Raw genomic sequence first — 19,398 nt, 5'->3', positions numbered from 1 at the left:
AAAGCTATGTTCTCAGGTACTGAGGATCTTGCAGACTCCCACTCAATTGATTTCTTCTCATGAACTAGCCAAAGAATGTCTTCCAAGATTTTTGAAACAAAATCCAGATTAGCCTTCTCATAAACTTTTTTTGCTACCCAGTCTTTTTTGCTCTTTGTAAATTCTAAGCAAAATTTGAGTTTCCCAAGTCATCTCGTCCTTTGCCACTTACTTTTATTACGGCCTGTTCTCTGTCAACGTTATGGTTGTAGTCCAAGGCTGCAAGTTGTGTCCTAGCGTTCATAGCATCCATGAAAAAATTAACTCTTTTTGGATGATAATTCCGACTCTTGCTATGATATACCTCTAGCTCTCCAGTATGGCAAAATTCTGACATTTTCAGAATATCGGTTAAAAATTTTGCTTTTCCACATTTTTAATACAATTGTATTAAAAATGTGGAAAAGTAAAGTTTTGGTGCCCAGTGCGCTCATATACGTAGTTGAAATTATTCATATAAAAGCGCTTTATTTTTAAAAAGGGTCCCGCTGTTTCAGGCTTCCTATAATTATATATTATTGTAGAAAACGAAGTGCTTCTTAGCGCTTTTTTTGCCCAATGCGCTTGCTCGCTTTTAACCAATAAATTGTGATAAAAAAGTTTCATACCGAAGTGCATATTGTTCAACGTGCTGGCTCGGCTCAGAAATCACAGCCACTGATGCAAGGAGAGTGATGCGTATGCACAACACACGGGTGCGTAAAAAAAATGCCTCCTAGATTTGGATTGGTTGGTGGGCGGGACTTGAAGCAGGGGCAGACGGGCCAAGCAGAGGAGACGGCCACAGGCCGTGAAGGTTTACACTGCTGCTGAAGTGAGCGGATATGTGGGCGAATTGGCTGCACTGACAGGTAAACTCAAGATAACTAGAAACAGGCTAAAACAAAAATGGATTGTAATTTGAAATATGCTTAGATGCGTGTCATAAATGAAATGGTTGATAAAAAATTTTGACCTTACATCCCCTTTAATTGATATTGAGAAGTTGCTAAGAGATACAATATTTCAAAAGTCAGAACCAACATTTCAGAGAACAGAAAGGGACAAAAAACGAGTGACAGCCAATCACTATGACACACATGACTGTAAACCTAGCGAGAATGAGGAATTAATTGATACTGAGAAGTTGCTAAGAGAGACATTGTTTCAGGAGTCAGAACCAGCAGTTCAGAGAACAGTAAAAGAGTGAAAGCCAATCACTATGACAGTTACACATGACTGCAAACCTAGTGAGAGTGAGGACTTAATTTATATTGGGAAGTTTATTAGAGGTACGTTGTTTCAGGAGTCAGAACAAGCAGTTTAGAGAACAGAAAAAGAGTGAGAGCCAATCACTATGACAGTTACACATGATAGTAAACCTAGTGACAATGAGGAATTAATTGATATTGGTAAGTTGCTAAGCGACACATTGTTTCAAGATTCAGAATCTGCAGTTCAGAGAACAGAAAGGGACAGAAAAAGAGTGATAGCCAATCACTACGACAGTTACACAAGACTGTAAACATAGTGAGAATGAGGAATTAATTGATAATGGGAAGTTGCTTAAAGGTACATTGTTTCAGGAGTCAGAACCAACAGATCAGAGAACAGAAAGGGACAGAAAAAGAGTGAGAGCCAATCACTATGACAGTTACACATGACTGTAAACCTAGTGAGAATGAGGAATTAATTGATAATGGGAAGTTGCTTAGAGGTACATTGTTTCAAGAGTCAGAACCAACAGTTCAGAGAACAGAAAAAGAGTGACAACCAATCACTATGACAGTTAAACATGACTATAAACCTAGTGAGAATGAGGAATTAATTGATATTGGTAAGTTGCTAAGCGACGCATTGTTTCAAGAGTCAGAACCTGCAGTTCAGAGAACAGAAAGGGACAGAAAAAGAGTGACAGCCAATCACTATGACAGTTACACATGACTGTAAACCTAGTGACAATGAGGAATTAAATGATCTTGGGAAGTTGCTAAGAGATACATTGTTGAGGAGTCAGAACCAGCAGTTCAGAGAACAGTAAAAGAGTGAAAGCCAATCACTATGACAGTTACACATGACTGTAAACCTAGTGAGAATGAGGACTTAATTTATATTGGGAAGTTTATTTGAGGTACATTGTTTCAGGAGTCAGAACCAGCAGTTCAGAGAACAGAAAAAGTGAGAGCCAATCACTATAACAGTTACACATGACTGTAAACCTAGTGAGAATGAGGAATTAATTGATATTGGTAAGTTGCTAAGCGACACATTGTTTCAAGAGTCAGAACCTGCAGTTCAGAGAACAGAAAGGGACAGAAAAAGAGTGATAGCCATTCACTATGACTGTTACACATGACAGTAAACCTAGTGAGAATAAAGAATTAATTGATATTGGGAAGTTGCTAAGAGATACATTGTTTCAGGAGTCAGAACCAGCAGTTCAGAGAACAGTAAAAGAGTGAAAGCCAATCACTGTGACAGTTACACATGACTGTAAACCTAGTGACAATGAGCAATTAATTGATATTGGTAAGTTGCTAAGCGACACATTGCTTCAGGAGTCAGAACCATTAGTTCAGAGAACAGAAAGGGACAGAAAAAGAGTGACAGCCAATCATAATGACAGTTACACATGACTGTAAACCTAGTGAGAATGAGGAATTAATTGATATTGGTAAGTTGCTAAACGACACATTGTTTCAAGAGTCAGAACCTGCTGTTCAGAGAACAGAAAGGGACAGAAAAAGAGTGATAGCCATTCACTATGACTGTTACACATGACTGTAAACCTAGTGAGAATGAAGAATTAATTGATATTGGGAAGCTGCTAAGAGATACATTGTTTCAGGAGTCAGAACCATCAGTTCAGAGAACAGAAAGGGACAGAAAAAGAGTGACAGCCAATCACTATGACAGTTACACATGACTGTAAACCTAGTGAGAATGAGGACGTAATTTATATTGGGAAGTTTATTAGAGGTACATTGTTTCAGGAGTCAGAACCAGCAGTTCAGAGAACAGAAAAGAGTGACAGCCAATAACTATGACAGTTACACATGACTGTAAACCTAGTGAGAATGAGGAATTAATTGATATTGGCAAGTTGCTAAGCGACATATTGTTTCAAGAGTTAGAACCTGCAGTTCAGAGAACAGAAAGGGACAAAAAAAGAGTGATAGCCATTCACTATGACTGTTACACATGACTGTAAACCTAGTGAGAATGAGGACTTAATTTATATTGGGAAGTTTATTTGAGGTACATTCTTTCAGGAGTCAGAACCAGCAGTTCAGAGAACAGAAAAAGAGTGAGAGCCAATCACTATAACAGTTACACATGACTGTAAACCTAGTGAGAATGAGGAATTAATTGATATTGGTAAGTTGCTAAGCGACACATTGTTTCAAGAGTCAGAACCTGCAGTTCAGAGAACAGAAAGGGACAGAGAAAGAGTGATAGCCATTCACTATGACTGTTACACATGACTGTAAACCTAGTGAGAATAAAGAATTAATTGATATTGGGAAGTTGCTAAGAGATACATTGTTTCAGGAGTCAGAACCAACAGTTCAGAGAACAGAAAAAGAGTGACATACAATCACTATGACAGTTACACATGACTGTTAACCTAGTGACAATGAGGAATTAATTGATATTGGGAAGTTGCTAAGAGATACATCGTTTCAGGAGTCAGAACCAGCTGTTCAGAGAACAGTAAAAGAGTGAAAGCCAATCACTATGACAGTTACACATGACTGTAAACCTAGTGAGAATGAGGAATTAATTGATATTGGTAAGTTGCTAAGCGACACATTGCTTCAGGAGACAGAACCATTAGTTCAGAGAACAGAAAGGGACAGAAAAAGAGTGACAGCCAATCATAATGACAGTTACACATGACTGTAAACCTAGTGAGAATGAGGAATTAATTGATATTGGTAAGTTGCTAAACGACACATTGTTTCAAGAGTCAGAACCTGCAGTTCAGAGAACAGAAAGGGACAGAGAAAGAGTGATAGCCATTCACTATGACTGTTACACATGACTGTAAACCTAGTGAGAATAAAGAATTAATTGATATTGGGAAGTTGCTAAGAGATACATTGTTTCAGGAGTCAGAACCAACAGTTCAGGAACAGAAAAAGAGTGAAATACAATCACTATGACAGTTACACATGACTGTAAACCTAGTGACAGTGAGGAATTAATTGATATTGGGAAGTTGCTAAGCAATGCATTGCTTCAGGAGTCAGAACCATCAGTTCAGAGAACAGAAAGGGACAGAAAAAGAGTGACAGCCAATCACTATGACAGTTATACATGACTGTAAACCTAGTGAGAATGAGGACTTAATTTATATTGGGAAGTTTATTAGAGGTACATTGTTTCAGGAGTCAGAACCAGCAGTTCAGAGAACAGAAAAGAGTGACAGCCAATAACTATGACAGTTACACATGACTGTAAACCTAGTGAGAATGAGGAATTAATTGATAATGGGAAGTTGCTTATAGGTACATTGTTTCAGGAGTCAGAACCAACAGTTCAGAGAACAGAAAAAGTGTGACAGCCAATCACTATGACAGTTACACATGACTTTTAAACCTAGTGAGAATGAGGAATTAAAGGGGATGTAAAGTCACTTCCAGTACAATGCATATTTGTGACTTCCTCAGATAGACTAGCATATCTGTCTTGTTTTTACCTCAAACATTAAAGTGTAATAGGCTTAAATATCATGTCCCCTTTACCTGTGCAGAGCTCCTCTCTCTTCAGCGTCTGCAGGCAACTGACAAGGGGGTGTGTAACCTGATCCTGCAAGAGCTCTTACTTCCTGCCCCTGATTGACAGCTCACTGTTCCTCATGTAATTTGAGACGCATAGTGAGGCACACAGTCACGTCTTTAACTGTCTCCATTATCTGCAATACCTAGCTGTGTTCCAGAAGAGAGAAAGGTATTTATTTGAGGTCAGCAATAGTATTTTATTGTTAACATACTCTTATTGTGCTATTATTTCTCACTAAGAAAACGATCTATATTCCAATCTGTTTAAGTTAATTGCAAATATGAATTTTATCAGTTACAAACTCGATCAATATGCTAATCTATGTGATGTAGTCGCAGATATGAATAGGAATTCAGATCCACTCACTAAACATAATATAGACAGGTTTAATTACAGAGCATTATTGCTATGCAATCTACACTGGCTGAAACCAAGATGGTGAATTACATAAACATACCAGTGTAATGAATTTTTGCTGCCCATGGTGCAGTTTTTTCAAAGGAAAAAAATGGATTATGTGAATTATCACACTGTGTAATAGTGTCACAGAAGGAGGCCTAGCTGCGGAAATAATCCCATCATTTAGCTAGATAAATGTAAACAATCAGATTACACTAGAAAATTAAAGTTATGGTGTGCCCTACTCCATTTACTAAAATCCTAACTGCACTATGCTCCCTGGGTGTACCATAATCTACCTACCCTATACTCCCTGGGTGTACCCTACTCCGCATTCCCAAAACCTAACTGCACTATGCTCCCTGGGTGTACCATAATCGACCTGCCCTATACTCCCTAGGTGTACCCTACTCCGCATTCCAAAATCCTAACTGCACTATGCTCCCTGGGTGTTCCATAATCTACCTGCCCTATGCTCCCTGGGTGTATCCTACTCCGCTTACCAAACTCCTAACTGACCTATGCTCCCTGGGTGTACCACAATCTACCTGCCCTATGCTCCCTGGGTGTACCACAATCTAGGTAGATTGTGGTACACCCAGGGAGGATAGTGCAGATAGGAGTTTGGTGCAGGAGTATAGGAGGTGCCCTATGCTCCCTGGGTGTACTCTACTCCACTTATCAAAATCCTAACTGCACTATGCTCCCTGGGTGTACCATAACCTACCTGCCCTATGCTCCCTTGGTGTATCCTACTCCGCTTACCAAAATCGTAACTGCCCTATGGTCCCTGGGTGTTCCATAATTGACCTGGCCTATGCTCCCTTGGTGTATCCAACTCCGCTTACCAAAATCCTAACTGCACTATGCTCCCTGGATGTTCCTGGAATCTACTTGCCCTATGCTCCCTGGGTGTTCCCTACTCTGCTTACCAAAATGCTAACTGCACTATGCTCCCTGGGTGTACCATAATCTACCTGCCCTATGCGCCCTGGCTGTACCCTACTCTGCTTACCAAAATCCTAACTGCATTATGCTCCCTTCGGTGTTCCATAATCAAACTGCCCTATGCTCCCTTGGTGTATCCAACTCCGCTTACCAAAATCCTAACTGAACTGTGCTCCCTGGGTGTACCATAACCTACCTGCCCTATGCTCCCTGGGTGTACCCTACTCCGCTTACCAAACTCCTAACTGCACTATACTCCCTGGGTGTACCAAAATCTGCCTGCCCTATACTCCATGGGTATACCCTACTCCGCTTACCAAAATCCTAACTGCACTATGCTCCCTGGGTGTACCAGACTCTACATGCCCTATTCTCACTGGGTGTACCATAATCTACCTGCCCTATGGTCTCTGGGTGTACCCTACTTTTCTTACCAAAAACCTAACTGCACTATGCTCCCTGGGTGTACCATAATCTACCTGCCCTATGCTCCCTGGGTGTATCCTACTCCATTTATCAAAATCCTAACTGCACTATGCTCCCTGGGTGTACCATAATCTACCTGCCCTATGCTCCCTGGGTGTACCCTACTCCGCTTACCAAAATCCTAACTGCCCTATGCTCCCTGGGTGTACCATAATCTACTTGTCCTATGCTCCCTGGGTGTACCCTACTCTGCTTACTAAAATCCTAACTGCTCTAAGCTCCCTGGGTGTACCGTAAACTACATGCCCTATGCTCCCTGGGTGTATCCTACTCCGCTTACCAAAATCCTAACTGACCTATGCTCCCTGGGTGTACCACAATCTACCTGCCCTATGCTCCCTGCGTATACCCTACTCCGCCTACCAAACTCCTAACTGACCTATGCTCCCGGGCCGTGTACCACAATCTAACTGCCCTATGCTCCCTGGGTGTACCCTACTCCGTTTACCAAACTCCTAATTGCACTATGCTCCCTGGGTGTACCATAATCTACCTGCCCTATGCTCCCTGGTTGTACCCTACTCTGGTTAATAAACTCCTAACTGCACTATGCTCCCTCGGTGTTCCATAACCGACCTGCCCTATGCTCCCTGGGTGTACCTTACTCCGCTTACCGAAATCCTAACTGCACTATGCTTCCTGGGTGTACCGTAATCTACCTGCCCTATGCTCCCTGGGTGATTTCTACTCCACTTTTGAAACTAATAACTGCACTATGCTAACTGCACCAAAATCTACCTGCCCTATGCTCCCCTGGTGTACCATAATCTACCTGCCCTATGCTCCCTGGGTGTACCCTACTCCGCTTACCAAACTCCTAACTGTACTATGCTCCCTGGGTGTACCATAATCTACCTGCCCTATGCTCCCTGGGTGTATCCTACTCCACTTATCAAAATCCTAACTGCACTATGCTCCCTGGGTGTACCATAATCGACCTGCCCTATGCTCCCTGGGTATATCCAAAATCCTAAGTGCACTATGCTCCCTGGGTGTTCCATAATCAACCTGCCCTATGCTCACTTGGTGTATCCTACTCCGCTTACCAAAATCCTAACTGCACTGTGCTCCCTGGGTGTACCATAACCTACCTGTCCTATGCACCCTGGGTGTACCCTACTCCGCTTACCAAACTCCTAACTGCACTATGCTCCCTGGGTGTACCAAAATCTACCTGCCTTATGCTCCATGGGTATACCCTAGGTATACCCTACTCCGGTTACCAAAATCCTAACTGCACTATGCTCCCTGGGTGTACCATAATCTACCTGTCCTATGCTCCCTGGGTGTTCCCTACTCCGCTTACCAAAATCCTAACTGCACTATGCTTCCTGGGTGTACCGCAATCTATCTGCACTATGCTCCCTGCGTGTACCCTACTCTGCTTACCAAACTCCTTACTGACCTATGCTCCCTGTGTGTACCAGACTCTACATGCCCTATACTCCCTGGGTGTACCATAATCTACCTGCCCTATGCTCCCTGTGTGTACCCTACTCTTCTTACCAAAAAACTAACTGCACTATGCTCCCTGGGTGTACCATAATGTACCTGCCCTATGCTCCCTGGGTGTATCCTTCTCCACTTATCAAAATCCTAACTGCACCATGCTCCCAGGGTGTACCATAATCTACTTGTCCTATGCTCCCTGGGTGTATCCTACTCCGCTTACCAAAATCGTAACTGCACTATGCTCCCTGGGTGTACCATAATCTACATGCCCTATGCTCCATGGGTGTATCCTACTCCGCTTACCAAAATCCTATCTGACCTATCCTCCCTGGGTTTTACATAATCTACCTGCCCTATGCTCCCTGAGTGTACCCTTCTCGTTTTACCAAACTCCTAACTGACCTTTGCTTCCTGGGTGTACCACAATCTACCTGCCCTATGCTTCCTGGGTGTAGTCTACTCCACTTACCAAAATCCTAACTGCACTATGCTCCCTGGGTTTTCCATAATCTACCTGCCCTATGCTCCCTGGATGTTCCCTACTCCGCTTAACAAAATCCTAACTGCACTATGCTCCCTGGGTTTTCCATAATCTACCTGCCGTATGCTCCCTGGGTGTACCCTTCTTGGTTTACCAAACTCCTAACTGATCTATGCTCCCTGGCTGTACCACAATCTACCTGCCCTATGCTCCCTGGGTGTACTCTACTCCACTTATCAAAATCCTAACTGCACTATGCTCCCTGGGTTTACCATAATCTACCTGCCTTATGCTCATCGATTGTATCCTACTCCATTTACCAAACTCTTGACTGACCATTGCTCACTGGGTGTACCACAATCTACCTGCCCTATGCTCCCTGGATGTACTCTACTCCACTTATCAAAATCCTAACTGCACGATGCTCCCTGGGTGTACCAAAATCTACCTGCTCTATGCTCCCAGGGTGTATCCTACTGCGCTTATCAAACTCCTAACTGACCTATGCTCCCTGGGTGTACCACAATCTACCTGCCCTATCCTCCCTGGGTGTACCCTACTCCGCTTACCAAACTCCTAACTACACTATGCTCCCTGGGTGTACCACAATCTACCTGCCCTATGCTCCCTGGGTGTACCCTACTCCGCTTACCAAACTCCTAACTGCACTATGCTCCCTGGGTTTACCATAATCTACCTGCCCTAAACTCCCTGGGTGTACCCTACTTCACTTACCAAAATCTTAACTGCACTTTGCTCCCTGGGTGTACCACAATCTACCTGCCCTATGCTCCCTGGGTGTACCCTACTCTGGTTACCAAAATCCTAACTGCACTATGCTCCCTGGGTGTACCAGACTCTACATGCCCTATGCTCCCTGGGTGTACCCTTCTCATTTTACCAACTGCTAACTGACCTTTGCTTCCTGGGTGTACCACGATATACCTGCCCTATGCTCCCTGGGTGTACTCTACTCCACTTATCAAAATCTTAACTGCACTATGCTCCCTGGGTGTACCATAATCTACCTGCCCTATGCTCCCTGGGTGTACCCTAATCCGCTAACCAAAATCCTAACTGCATTATGCTCCCTGGGTTTTCCATAATCTACCTGCCCTATGCTCCCTGGGTGTACCCTTCTCATTTTACCAACTGCTAACTGACCTTTGCTTCCTGGGTGTACCACGATCTACCTGCCCTATGCTCCCTGGGTGTACTCTACTCCACTTATCAAAATCTTAACTGCACTATGCTCCCTGGGTGTACCATAATCTACCTGCCCTATGCTCCCTGGGTGTACCCTACTCCGTTTACCAAAATCCTAACTGCATTATGCTCCCTGGGTTTTCCATAATCTACCTGCCCTATGCTCCCTGGGTGTACCCTTCTCGGTTTACCAAACTCCTAACTGACCTATGCTCCCTGACTGTACCACAATCTACCTGCCCTATGCTCCCTGGGTGTACTCTAGTCCACTTATGAAATTCCTAACTGCACTATGCTCCCTGGGTTTACCATAATCTACCTGCCCTGTGCTCATCGGTTGTATCCTTCTCCATTTACCAAACTCCTGACTGACATTTGTTCCCTGGGTGTACCACAATCTACCTGCCCTATGCTCCCTGGGTGTACTCTACTCCACTTATCAAAATCTTAACTGCACTATGCTCCCTGGATGTACCATAATCTACCTGCCCTATGCTCCCTGGGTGTACCCTACTCCGCTTACCAAAATCTTAACTGCACTATGCTCCCTGGGTTTTCCATAATCTACCTGCCCTATGCTCCCTGGGTGTACACTTCTCGTTTTACCAACTGCTAACTGACCTTTGCTTCCTGGGTGTACCACGATCTATCTGCCCTATGCTTCCTGGGTGTACTCTACTCCACTTATTAAAATCCCACTGCACTATGCTCCCTGGGTGTACCATAATCTACCTGCCCTATGCTCCCTGGGTGTACCCTACTCCGCTTACCAAAATCCTAACTGCATTATGCTCCCTGGGATTTCCATAATCTACCTACCCTATGCTCTCTGGGTGTACCCTACTCCGCTTTCCAAAAATCGAACTGCACTTTGCTCCCTGGGTGTACCATAATGTACCTGCCCTTTGCTCTTTGGGTGTACCCTACTCCACTTTCCAAAAACCTAACTGCACTATGCTCCCTGGGTGTACCATAATCCTCCTGCCCTATGCTTCCTGGGTGTACTCTTTTCCATTTATCAAAATCCTAACTGCACTATACTCCCTGGCTGTACCACAATCTACCTGCCCTATGCTCCCTGGGTGTATCCTACTCCGCTTACCAAACTTCTAACTGCACTATGCTCCCTGGGTGTACCATAATTTACCTGCCCTATGCTCCCTGGGTGTATCCTACTCTGGTTACCAAAATCCTAACTGCACTATGCTCCCTGGGTGTACCAGACTCTACATGCCCTATGCTCCCTGGGTGTACCCTTCTCATTTTACCAACTGCTAACTGACCTTTGCTTCCTGGGTGTACCACGATATACCTGCCCTATGCTCCCTGGGTGTACTCTACTCCACTTATCAAAATCTTAACTGCACTATGCTCCCTGGGTGTACCATAATCTACCTGCCCTATGCTCCCTGGGTGTACCCTAATCCGCTAACCAAAATCCTAACTGCATTATGCTCCCTGGGTTTTCCATAATCTACCTGCCCTATGCTCCCTGGGTGTACTCTACTCCACTTATCAAAATCTTAACTGCACTATGCTCCCTGGGTGTACCATAATCTACCTGCCCTATGCTCCCTGGGTGTACCCTACTCCGTTTACCAAAATCCTAACTGCATTATGCTCCCTGGGTTTTCCATAATCTACCTGCCCTATGCTCCCTGGGTGTACCCTTCTCGGTTTACCAAACTCCTAACTGACCTATGCTCCCTGACTGTACCACAATCTACCTGCCCTATGCTCCCTGGGTGTACTCTAGTCCACTTATGAAATTCCTAACTGCACTATGCTCCCTGGGTTTACCATAATCTACCTGCCCTGTGCTCATCGGTTGTATCCTTCTCCATTTACCAAACTCCTGACTGACATTTGTTCCCTGGGTGTACCACAATCTACCTGCCCTATGCTCCCTGGGTGTACTCTACTCCACTTATCAAAATCTTAACTGCACTATGCTCCCTGGATGTACCATAATCTACCTGCCCTATGCTCCCTGGGTGTACCCTACTCCGCTTACCAAAATCCTAACTGCACTATGCTCCCTGGGTTTTCCATAATCTACCTGCCCTATGCTCCCTGGGTGTACACTTCTCGTTTTACCAACTGCTAACTGACCTTTGCTTCATGGGTGTACCACGATCTATCTGCCCTATGCTTCCTGGGTGTACTCTACTCGACTTATTAAAATCCCACTGCACTATGCTCCCTGGGTGTACCATAATCTACCTGCCCTATGCTCCCTGGGTGTACCCTACTCCGCTTACCAAAATCCTAACTGCATTATGCTCCCTGGGATTTCCATAATCTACCTACCCTATGCTCTCTGGGTGTACCCTACTCCGCTTTCCAAAAATCGAACTGCACTTTGCTCCCTGGGTGTACCATAATGTACCTGCCCTTTGCTCTTTGGGTGTACCCTACTCCACTTTCCAAAAACCTAACTGCACTATGCTCCCTGGGTGTACCATAATCCTCCTGCCCTATGCTTCCTGGGTGTACTCTTTTCCATTTATCAAAATCCTAACTGCACTATACTCCCTGGCTGTACCACAATCTACCTGCCCTATGCTCCCTGGGTGTATCCTACTCCGCTTACCAAACTTCTAACTGCACTATGCTCCCTGGGTGTACCATAATTTACCTGCCCTATGCTCCCTGGGTGTATCCTACTCTGGTTACCAAAATCCTAACTGCACTATGCTCCCTGTGTGTGCCATAATCTACCTGCCCTATGCTCCCTTGGTGTACCCTACTCTGGTTACCAAAATCCCAACTGACCTATGCTCCCTGGGTGTACCACAATCTACCTGCCCTATGCTTCCTGGATGTACTCTACTCCACTTATCAAACTTCTAACTGACTTATGCTCCCTGAGTGTACCACATTCTACCTGCCCTATGCGCCCTGGGTGTACCCTACTCTGCTTACCAAAATCCTAACTGCACTATGCTAACTGTACCATAATCTACCTGCCCTATGCTCCCTGGGTGTACCCTACTCCGCTTACTGAAATCCTAACTGCACTATGCTTCCTGGGTGTACCAGAATCTACATGCCCTATGCTCCCTGGGTGTACCAGAATCTACATGTCCTATGCTCCCTGGGTGTACCATAATCTACCTGCCCTATGCTCCCTGTGTGTTCCCTACTCCGCTTACCAAAAACCTAACTGCACTATGCTCCCTGGGTGTACCATAATCTACCTGCCCTATGCTCCCTGGGTGTACCCTATTTCGCTTACCAAAATCCTAACTGCCCTACGCTCCCTGGGTGTACCATAATCTACCTGCCCTATGCTCCCTGGGTGTACCCAACTCCGCTTACCAAAATCCTAACTGCACTATGCTTCCTGGGTGTACCGTAATCTATCTGCACTATGCTCCCTGCGTGTACCCTACTCTGCTTACCAAACTCCTTACTGACCTATGCTCCCTGTGTGTACCAGACCCTACATGCCCTATACTTCCTGTGTGTACCATAATCTATCTGCCCTATGCTCCCTGGGTGTACCCTACTCTTCTTACCAAAAACCTAACTGCACTATGCTCCCTGGGTGTACCATAATCTACCTGCCCTATGCTCCCTGGGTGTACTCTACTCTGTTTACCAAAATCCTAACTGCACTATGCTCCCTGAGTGTACCATAATCTACCTGCTCTATGCTCCCTGGGTGTATCCTACTCCGCTTACCATACTTCTAACTGCACTATGCTCTCTGGGTGTACCATAATCTACCTGCCCTATGCTCCTTGGGTGTACTCTACTCCACTTATCAAACTTCTAACTGACTTATGCTCCCTGAGTGTACCACAATTTACCTGCCCTATGCTCCCTGGGTGTACCCTACTCCGCTTAATGAAATCCTAACTGCACTATGCTTCCTGGGTGTACCGTAATCTACCTGCCCTATGCTCCCTGGGTGTACCCTACTCTGCTTACCAAACTCCTTACTGACCTATGCTCCCTGGGTGTTCCAGAATCTTCATGCCCTATGCTCCCTGGGTGTACCATAATCTACCTGCCCTATGCTCCCTGGGTGTTCCCTACTCCGCTTACTAAAATCCTAACTGCACTATGCTCCCTGGGTGTACCATAATCTACCTGCCCTATGCTCCCTGGGTGTTCCCTACTCCGCTTACCAAAATCCTAACTGCACTATGCTTCCTGGGTGTACCGCAATCTATCTGCACTATGCTCCCTGCGTGTACCCTACTCTGCTTACCAAACTCCTTACTGACCTATGCTCCCTGTGTGTACCAGACTCTACATGCCCTATACTCCCTGGGTGTACCATAATCTACCTGCCCTATGCTCCCTGTGTGTACCCTACTCTTCTTACCAAAAAACTAACTGCACTATGCTCCCTGGGTGTACCATAATGTACCTGCCCTATGCTCCCTGGGTGTATCCTACTCCACTTATCAAAATCCTAACTGCACTATGCTCCCTGGGTGTACCATAATCTACCTACCCTATGCTCCCTGGGTGTACTCTACTCTGTTTACCAAAATCCTAACTGCACTATGCTCACTGGGTGTACCATAATCTACCTGCTCTATGCTCCCTGGGTGTATCCTACTCCGCTTACCATACTTCTAACTGCACTATGCTCCCTGGGTGTACCATAATCTACCTGCCCTATGCTCCTTGGGTGTACCCTACTCTGGTTACCAAAATCCTAACTGCACTATGCTCCCTGGGTGTACCACAATCTACCTGCCCTATGCTCCCTGGTTGTATCCTACTCCGCTAACCAAACTGCTAAATGACCTATGCTCCCTGGGTGTACCACAATCTACCTGCTCTATGCTCCCTGGGTGTACTCTACTCCACTTATCAAACTTCTAACTGACTTATGCTCCCTGAGTGTACCACAATTTACCTGCCCTATGCTCCCTGGGTGTACTCTACTCCGCTTAATGAAATCCTAACTGCACTATGCTTCCTGGGTGTACCGTAATCTACCTGCCCTATGCTCCCTGGGTGTACCCTACTCTGCTTACCAAACTCGTTACTGACCTATGCTCCCTGGGTGTTCCAGAATCGACATGCCCTATGTTCCCTGGGTGTACCAGAATCTTCATGCCCTATGCTCCCTGGGTGTACCATAATCTACCTGCCCTATGCTCCCTGGGTGTTCCCTACTCCGCTTACTAAAATCCTAACTGCACTATGCTCCCTGGGTGTACTATAATCTACCTGCCCTATGCTCCCTGGGTGTTCCCTACTCCGCTTACCAAAATCCTAACTGCACCATGCTTCCTGGGTGTACCGTAATCTATCTGCACTATGCTCCCTGCGTGTACCCTACTCTGCTTACAAAACTCCTTACTGACCAATGCTCCCTGGGTGTACCACAATCTACCTGCCCTATGCTCCCTGAGTGTACCCTACTCCGCTTATCAAACTCCTAACTGGACTATGCTCCTTGGGTGTATCCTACTCCGCTTACCAAACTCCTAACTGACTTATGGTCCCTTGGTGTACCACAATCTACCTGCCCTATGCTCCCTGGGTGTACCCTACTCTGCTTACCAAACTCCTAACTGATCTATGCACCCTGGGTGTACCCTACTCTGCTTAACCAAACTCCTAACTGACCTATGCTCCCTGGGTGTACCCTACTCTGCTTACTAAAATACTAACTGCACTACGCTTCCTGGTTGTACCGTAATCTACCTGCCCTATGCTCCCTGGGTGTACCATAATCTACTTGCTCTATGCTGCTTGGGTGTACCGTATTCCACATACCAAAATCCTAACTACACTATGTTCCCTGGGTGTACCATAATCTACCTGCTCTATGCTCCCTGGGTGTATCCTACTCCACTTACCAAACTCCTAACTAACCAATGCTCCCTGGGTGTACCACAATCTACCTGCCCTATGCTCCCTGAGTGTACCCTACTCCGCTTATCAAACTCCTAACTGGACTATGCTCCTTGGGTGTACCACAATCTACCTTCCATATGCTCTCTGGTTGTACCCTACTCCGCTTACCAAGATCCTATCTGCACTATGCTCCCTGGCTGTACCATAATCTACCTGCCCTATGCTCCCTGGGTATATCCTACTCAGTTTACCAAACTCCTAACTGACCAATGCTCCCTTGGTGTACCACAATCTTCCTTCCATATGCTCTTTGGGTGTACCCTACTCTACTTACCAAGATCCTATCTGCACTATGCTCTTTGGGTGTACCATAATCTACCTGCCCTATGCTCCCTGGGTGTATCCTACTCCAATAACCAAAGTCCTAACTGACCTATGCTCCCTGGGTGTACCACAATCAATCTGCCCTATGCTCCCTTGGTGTACTCTACTCTGTTTACCAAAATGCTAACTGCACTATGCTCCCTGGGTGTACCATAATCTACCTGGCCTATGCTCCCTGGGTGTACCCTACTCTGCTTTCCAAACTCCTAACTGACCTATGCTCCCTTGGTGTAACACAATCTACCTGCCCTATGTTTCTCAGGTGTGCTCTACTTTCCCTGCCATATGCTTTATCAAAGAAAGCATGTTTATAAATCAGAATATATTTTATTGTTTATGAAATTAAAAATAATTTTTTTTTTCATCTTGCAGTGAAAATGGACCAAGAAAATATAATTGCTGATTCTCCAGCTGATACCTCTGTAGAGATAGAGGATGATTCCATATCTTCTTCCGAACCATCGATGGCAAAGGATGAAAGTGTAATATATCTAATAATTTTATTATATACTTGAAATTATCATTTCTGTAATAGAGATAATGCATATATAATTTAAAATAAAATGATATATGTTGGTATCTTTAGTATACATAAACTTGTATATACACGACTCTTCAAATTGTTACACCCTTATAAATTTTTTGCATTTTTAGAAGTAATGCATAATATAAGAGTCCAACTTTTGTTTCCTCATTAGGACTTCTCTCAAGGTACAAATTAGGACCCAAACGTTATACTCTTATATCATCCATTGTTAATAAAAAGGAATATATTTTACAAGGTTGCAGTGCCGGGCCAACACGGGCAGGCGCCCTAGGCAGGCTGGCCCGGCAAAGCACCCAATACGCGAGTGCGCATGTGCGAAAAGACACAAGTGCGCACGCGCACTAGTATTTTTCGCGCATGCGCACTAGTATTTTTCGCGCATGCGCACTCGCTCAAACGCGCATATCGGCCAGAGCAGGGACCGCACTAGGGGATAGCAGTGGCAGAGAAGGTGCTTTTCCTACCACTAGTTTCAGCCATGCAAGGTTGTGACAGTTCGAAGAATCGTGTATATAAAAGTTGTTTACCTAGATTCCTAAAAGGAAATATGGCCTTTGAGTGTGGATACTCAAAACATCGTTATATGATTATATTGAAATATAATTATTTTTCATCATCGCATGAGAAATAACCTTGGTGATTCAGTTAACGGCCAATGTGTCCCTTACAATCCGATCTGGACGCCTCAAGTGAGAGAATGAAGAAGGAGACAGAGGGAAGACCCTAGAGTAGGGAATACTAATTGGTGCAAATGTGGTAACTGCATACCTATGCCGACAGCACGAGAATCGGTTTGTTGTAAGGACATAACAAATCTATAGCAGCATTTCTCTGACGATGTACAGTGTATTACCCATGTCCAAGAAATGCTGGATCACTGTGTAGAAAAGAGATATCTTGAATTTACAATAAGGAATGGAAGGATGGCTACGCAGATCGAGATGAATAATCACTATAACAGGTAAGGTTTTTCATTTGTTTCACTGTCCTATCACTGTCCTATCACTGTATATGCTTTTCCTATATCCATATCTTTCTTCTCTCTCTCTTTTTTCTCTTACACTGTCTCTGTCACTCTGTCTTCATATCTATTGTCCTCTCCTTTGTTTCTATTTTCAGCCTTTTAACATTTTTTTTTTGTATTGGCAGAGTTATGCGCAGAGGTGCCTATAGAGCCTTTACTACATGGACCCATGGATTTCTTGGACAAAAAAATCGAATTGTCATTCCAGCTTGTTTTGTGAATTTAATTAGACTTACCTTGATCCTGCTGGAATTTATGTAGGTTTTAAACAAGCAGAGGATGATCCTGCTTTAAAAATGGCTCTTGATTAAAATGTTATTTTTTTGCAGAATTTAAATACAAATAGTTGTAATAAATGATTATAGTTTGTATTGTGTATCCGTAATTTATCTACTTATTGTAAAAAAATTTGAAATAAAGCTTTTTTACAATTCTCTTATTGATTATTTTTATCTATATAAGTAATTTTTTGATTTGGGCTATTGGTTAAATCAGATATTTTGTTCAATTTAAATTAGTACACAAGTAAAATACACCACCCAAAAAAGTTGGAGTTATTTTCATATGTAACAGAGAAAGTATGTTTATTTTCACATATCAATAGTAAACACAAGAATTTTTGTATTTAAGTAATGGACAAAACACCATGATGATTCTACTATTCTCATTGTAGCTGATGACATGGTTCAATATAGAAAATACAAAAAAAAATTATCCATCATTTATATTTACCAAAAAAATGACTACGATTTTTTTTTCATTTCTTAAACAAAGGTAGGTATGAAAAAGCCTAAAATACAAACTTTATATCTTTCAAATGTTTTTTGGTACTACAAATAGCACTCCAGAAATTGCATCCATGAAAATCAGAATTTTAATTCTCTTCAAAGTGTTTGCAGTTGTACATTAGAGTTATTATTGTTTCACTCTGTTCTATCAGTTGAAAATCTTGATTTCAATTGCTTCACTACTAATTATTTTTCTGTTCTGTCCACCAAAGCTATGTTCTCAGGTACTGAGGATCTTGCAGACTCCCACTCAATTGATTTCTTCTCATGAACTAGGCAAAGAATGTCTTCCAAGATTTTTGAAACAAAATCCAGATTAGCCTTCTCATAAACTTTTTTTGCTACCCAGTCTTTTTTGCTCTTTGTAAATTCTAAGCAAAATCTGGGTTTTCACAAGTCATCTCGTCCTTTGTCACTTACTTTGATTACGGCCTGTTCTCTGTCAACGTTATGGTTGTAGTCCAAGGCTGCAAGTTGTGTCCTAGCGTTCATAGCATCCATGAAAAAATTAACTATTTTGGATGATAATTCCGACTCTTGCTATGATATACCTCTAGCTCTCCAGTATGGCAAAATTCTGACAGTTTCAGAATATCGGTTAGCAGTCTTTTGTCAAAAACTATTGACTGGAGGGCCGTAAAAGGAGAAGATCCCATTTCAAGCCAAATATTGAGATGACGGTGGCAATGCTTGATGAGCACATTTGAGGTAAAAGTGGCAAGTTTCCCACTCATGAATATTTTGCACATGGAATAACACTGATTGCCATTTCTCTTTTCAAAGTAATTTGTTGCCTCCACAGGTACCGGCACACCACCAGACATGATTGACTATTGGCTCTACCCAGGGTACTAACTCTTTGCATGTTGTTTTTTTTTTGAGTTGCCTTTTTTTGTTTGCTGCGGATGGATTTGGTAAAATTCCAAACATCTTATTGATGTTCAATTGTACTGTACTTTATACGCATACGTTTTTGTATGGAAGGGTGCCTGTCTGTGCATACAATTTAACATTAAGTTGAGAGTCCAACACCTCATCCAAACACTGCACA

General features: G+C 43.7%; 1 long non-coding RNA gene across 1 annotated transcript; it reads left to right on the top strand.

Annotated features, from left to right (window-relative positions):
- Positions 1–639: 639 nt before the first annotated feature.
- Positions 640–17,992, top strand: LOC108710760. The gene is made up of 3 exons (XR_005966215.1): positions 640–890; positions 4,775–4,971; positions 16,361–17,992. It is a non-coding gene; the product is annotated as an uncharacterized LOC108710760 (long non-coding RNA).
- The last annotated feature ends 1,406 nt before the right edge of the window (positions 17,993–19,398 follow it).

This window comes from Xenopus laevis, chromosome 3L, assembly GCF_017654675.1.
Source record: "Xenopus laevis strain J_2021 chromosome 3L, Xenopus_laevis_v10.1, whole genome shotgun sequence".
Lineage (NCBI taxonomy): Eukaryota > Metazoa > Chordata > Amphibia > Anura > Pipidae > Xenopus > Xenopus laevis.
The sequence above is the reverse complement of the archived record's forward strand: the minus strand, read 5'-3'. Positions and strand labels throughout refer to the sequence as shown.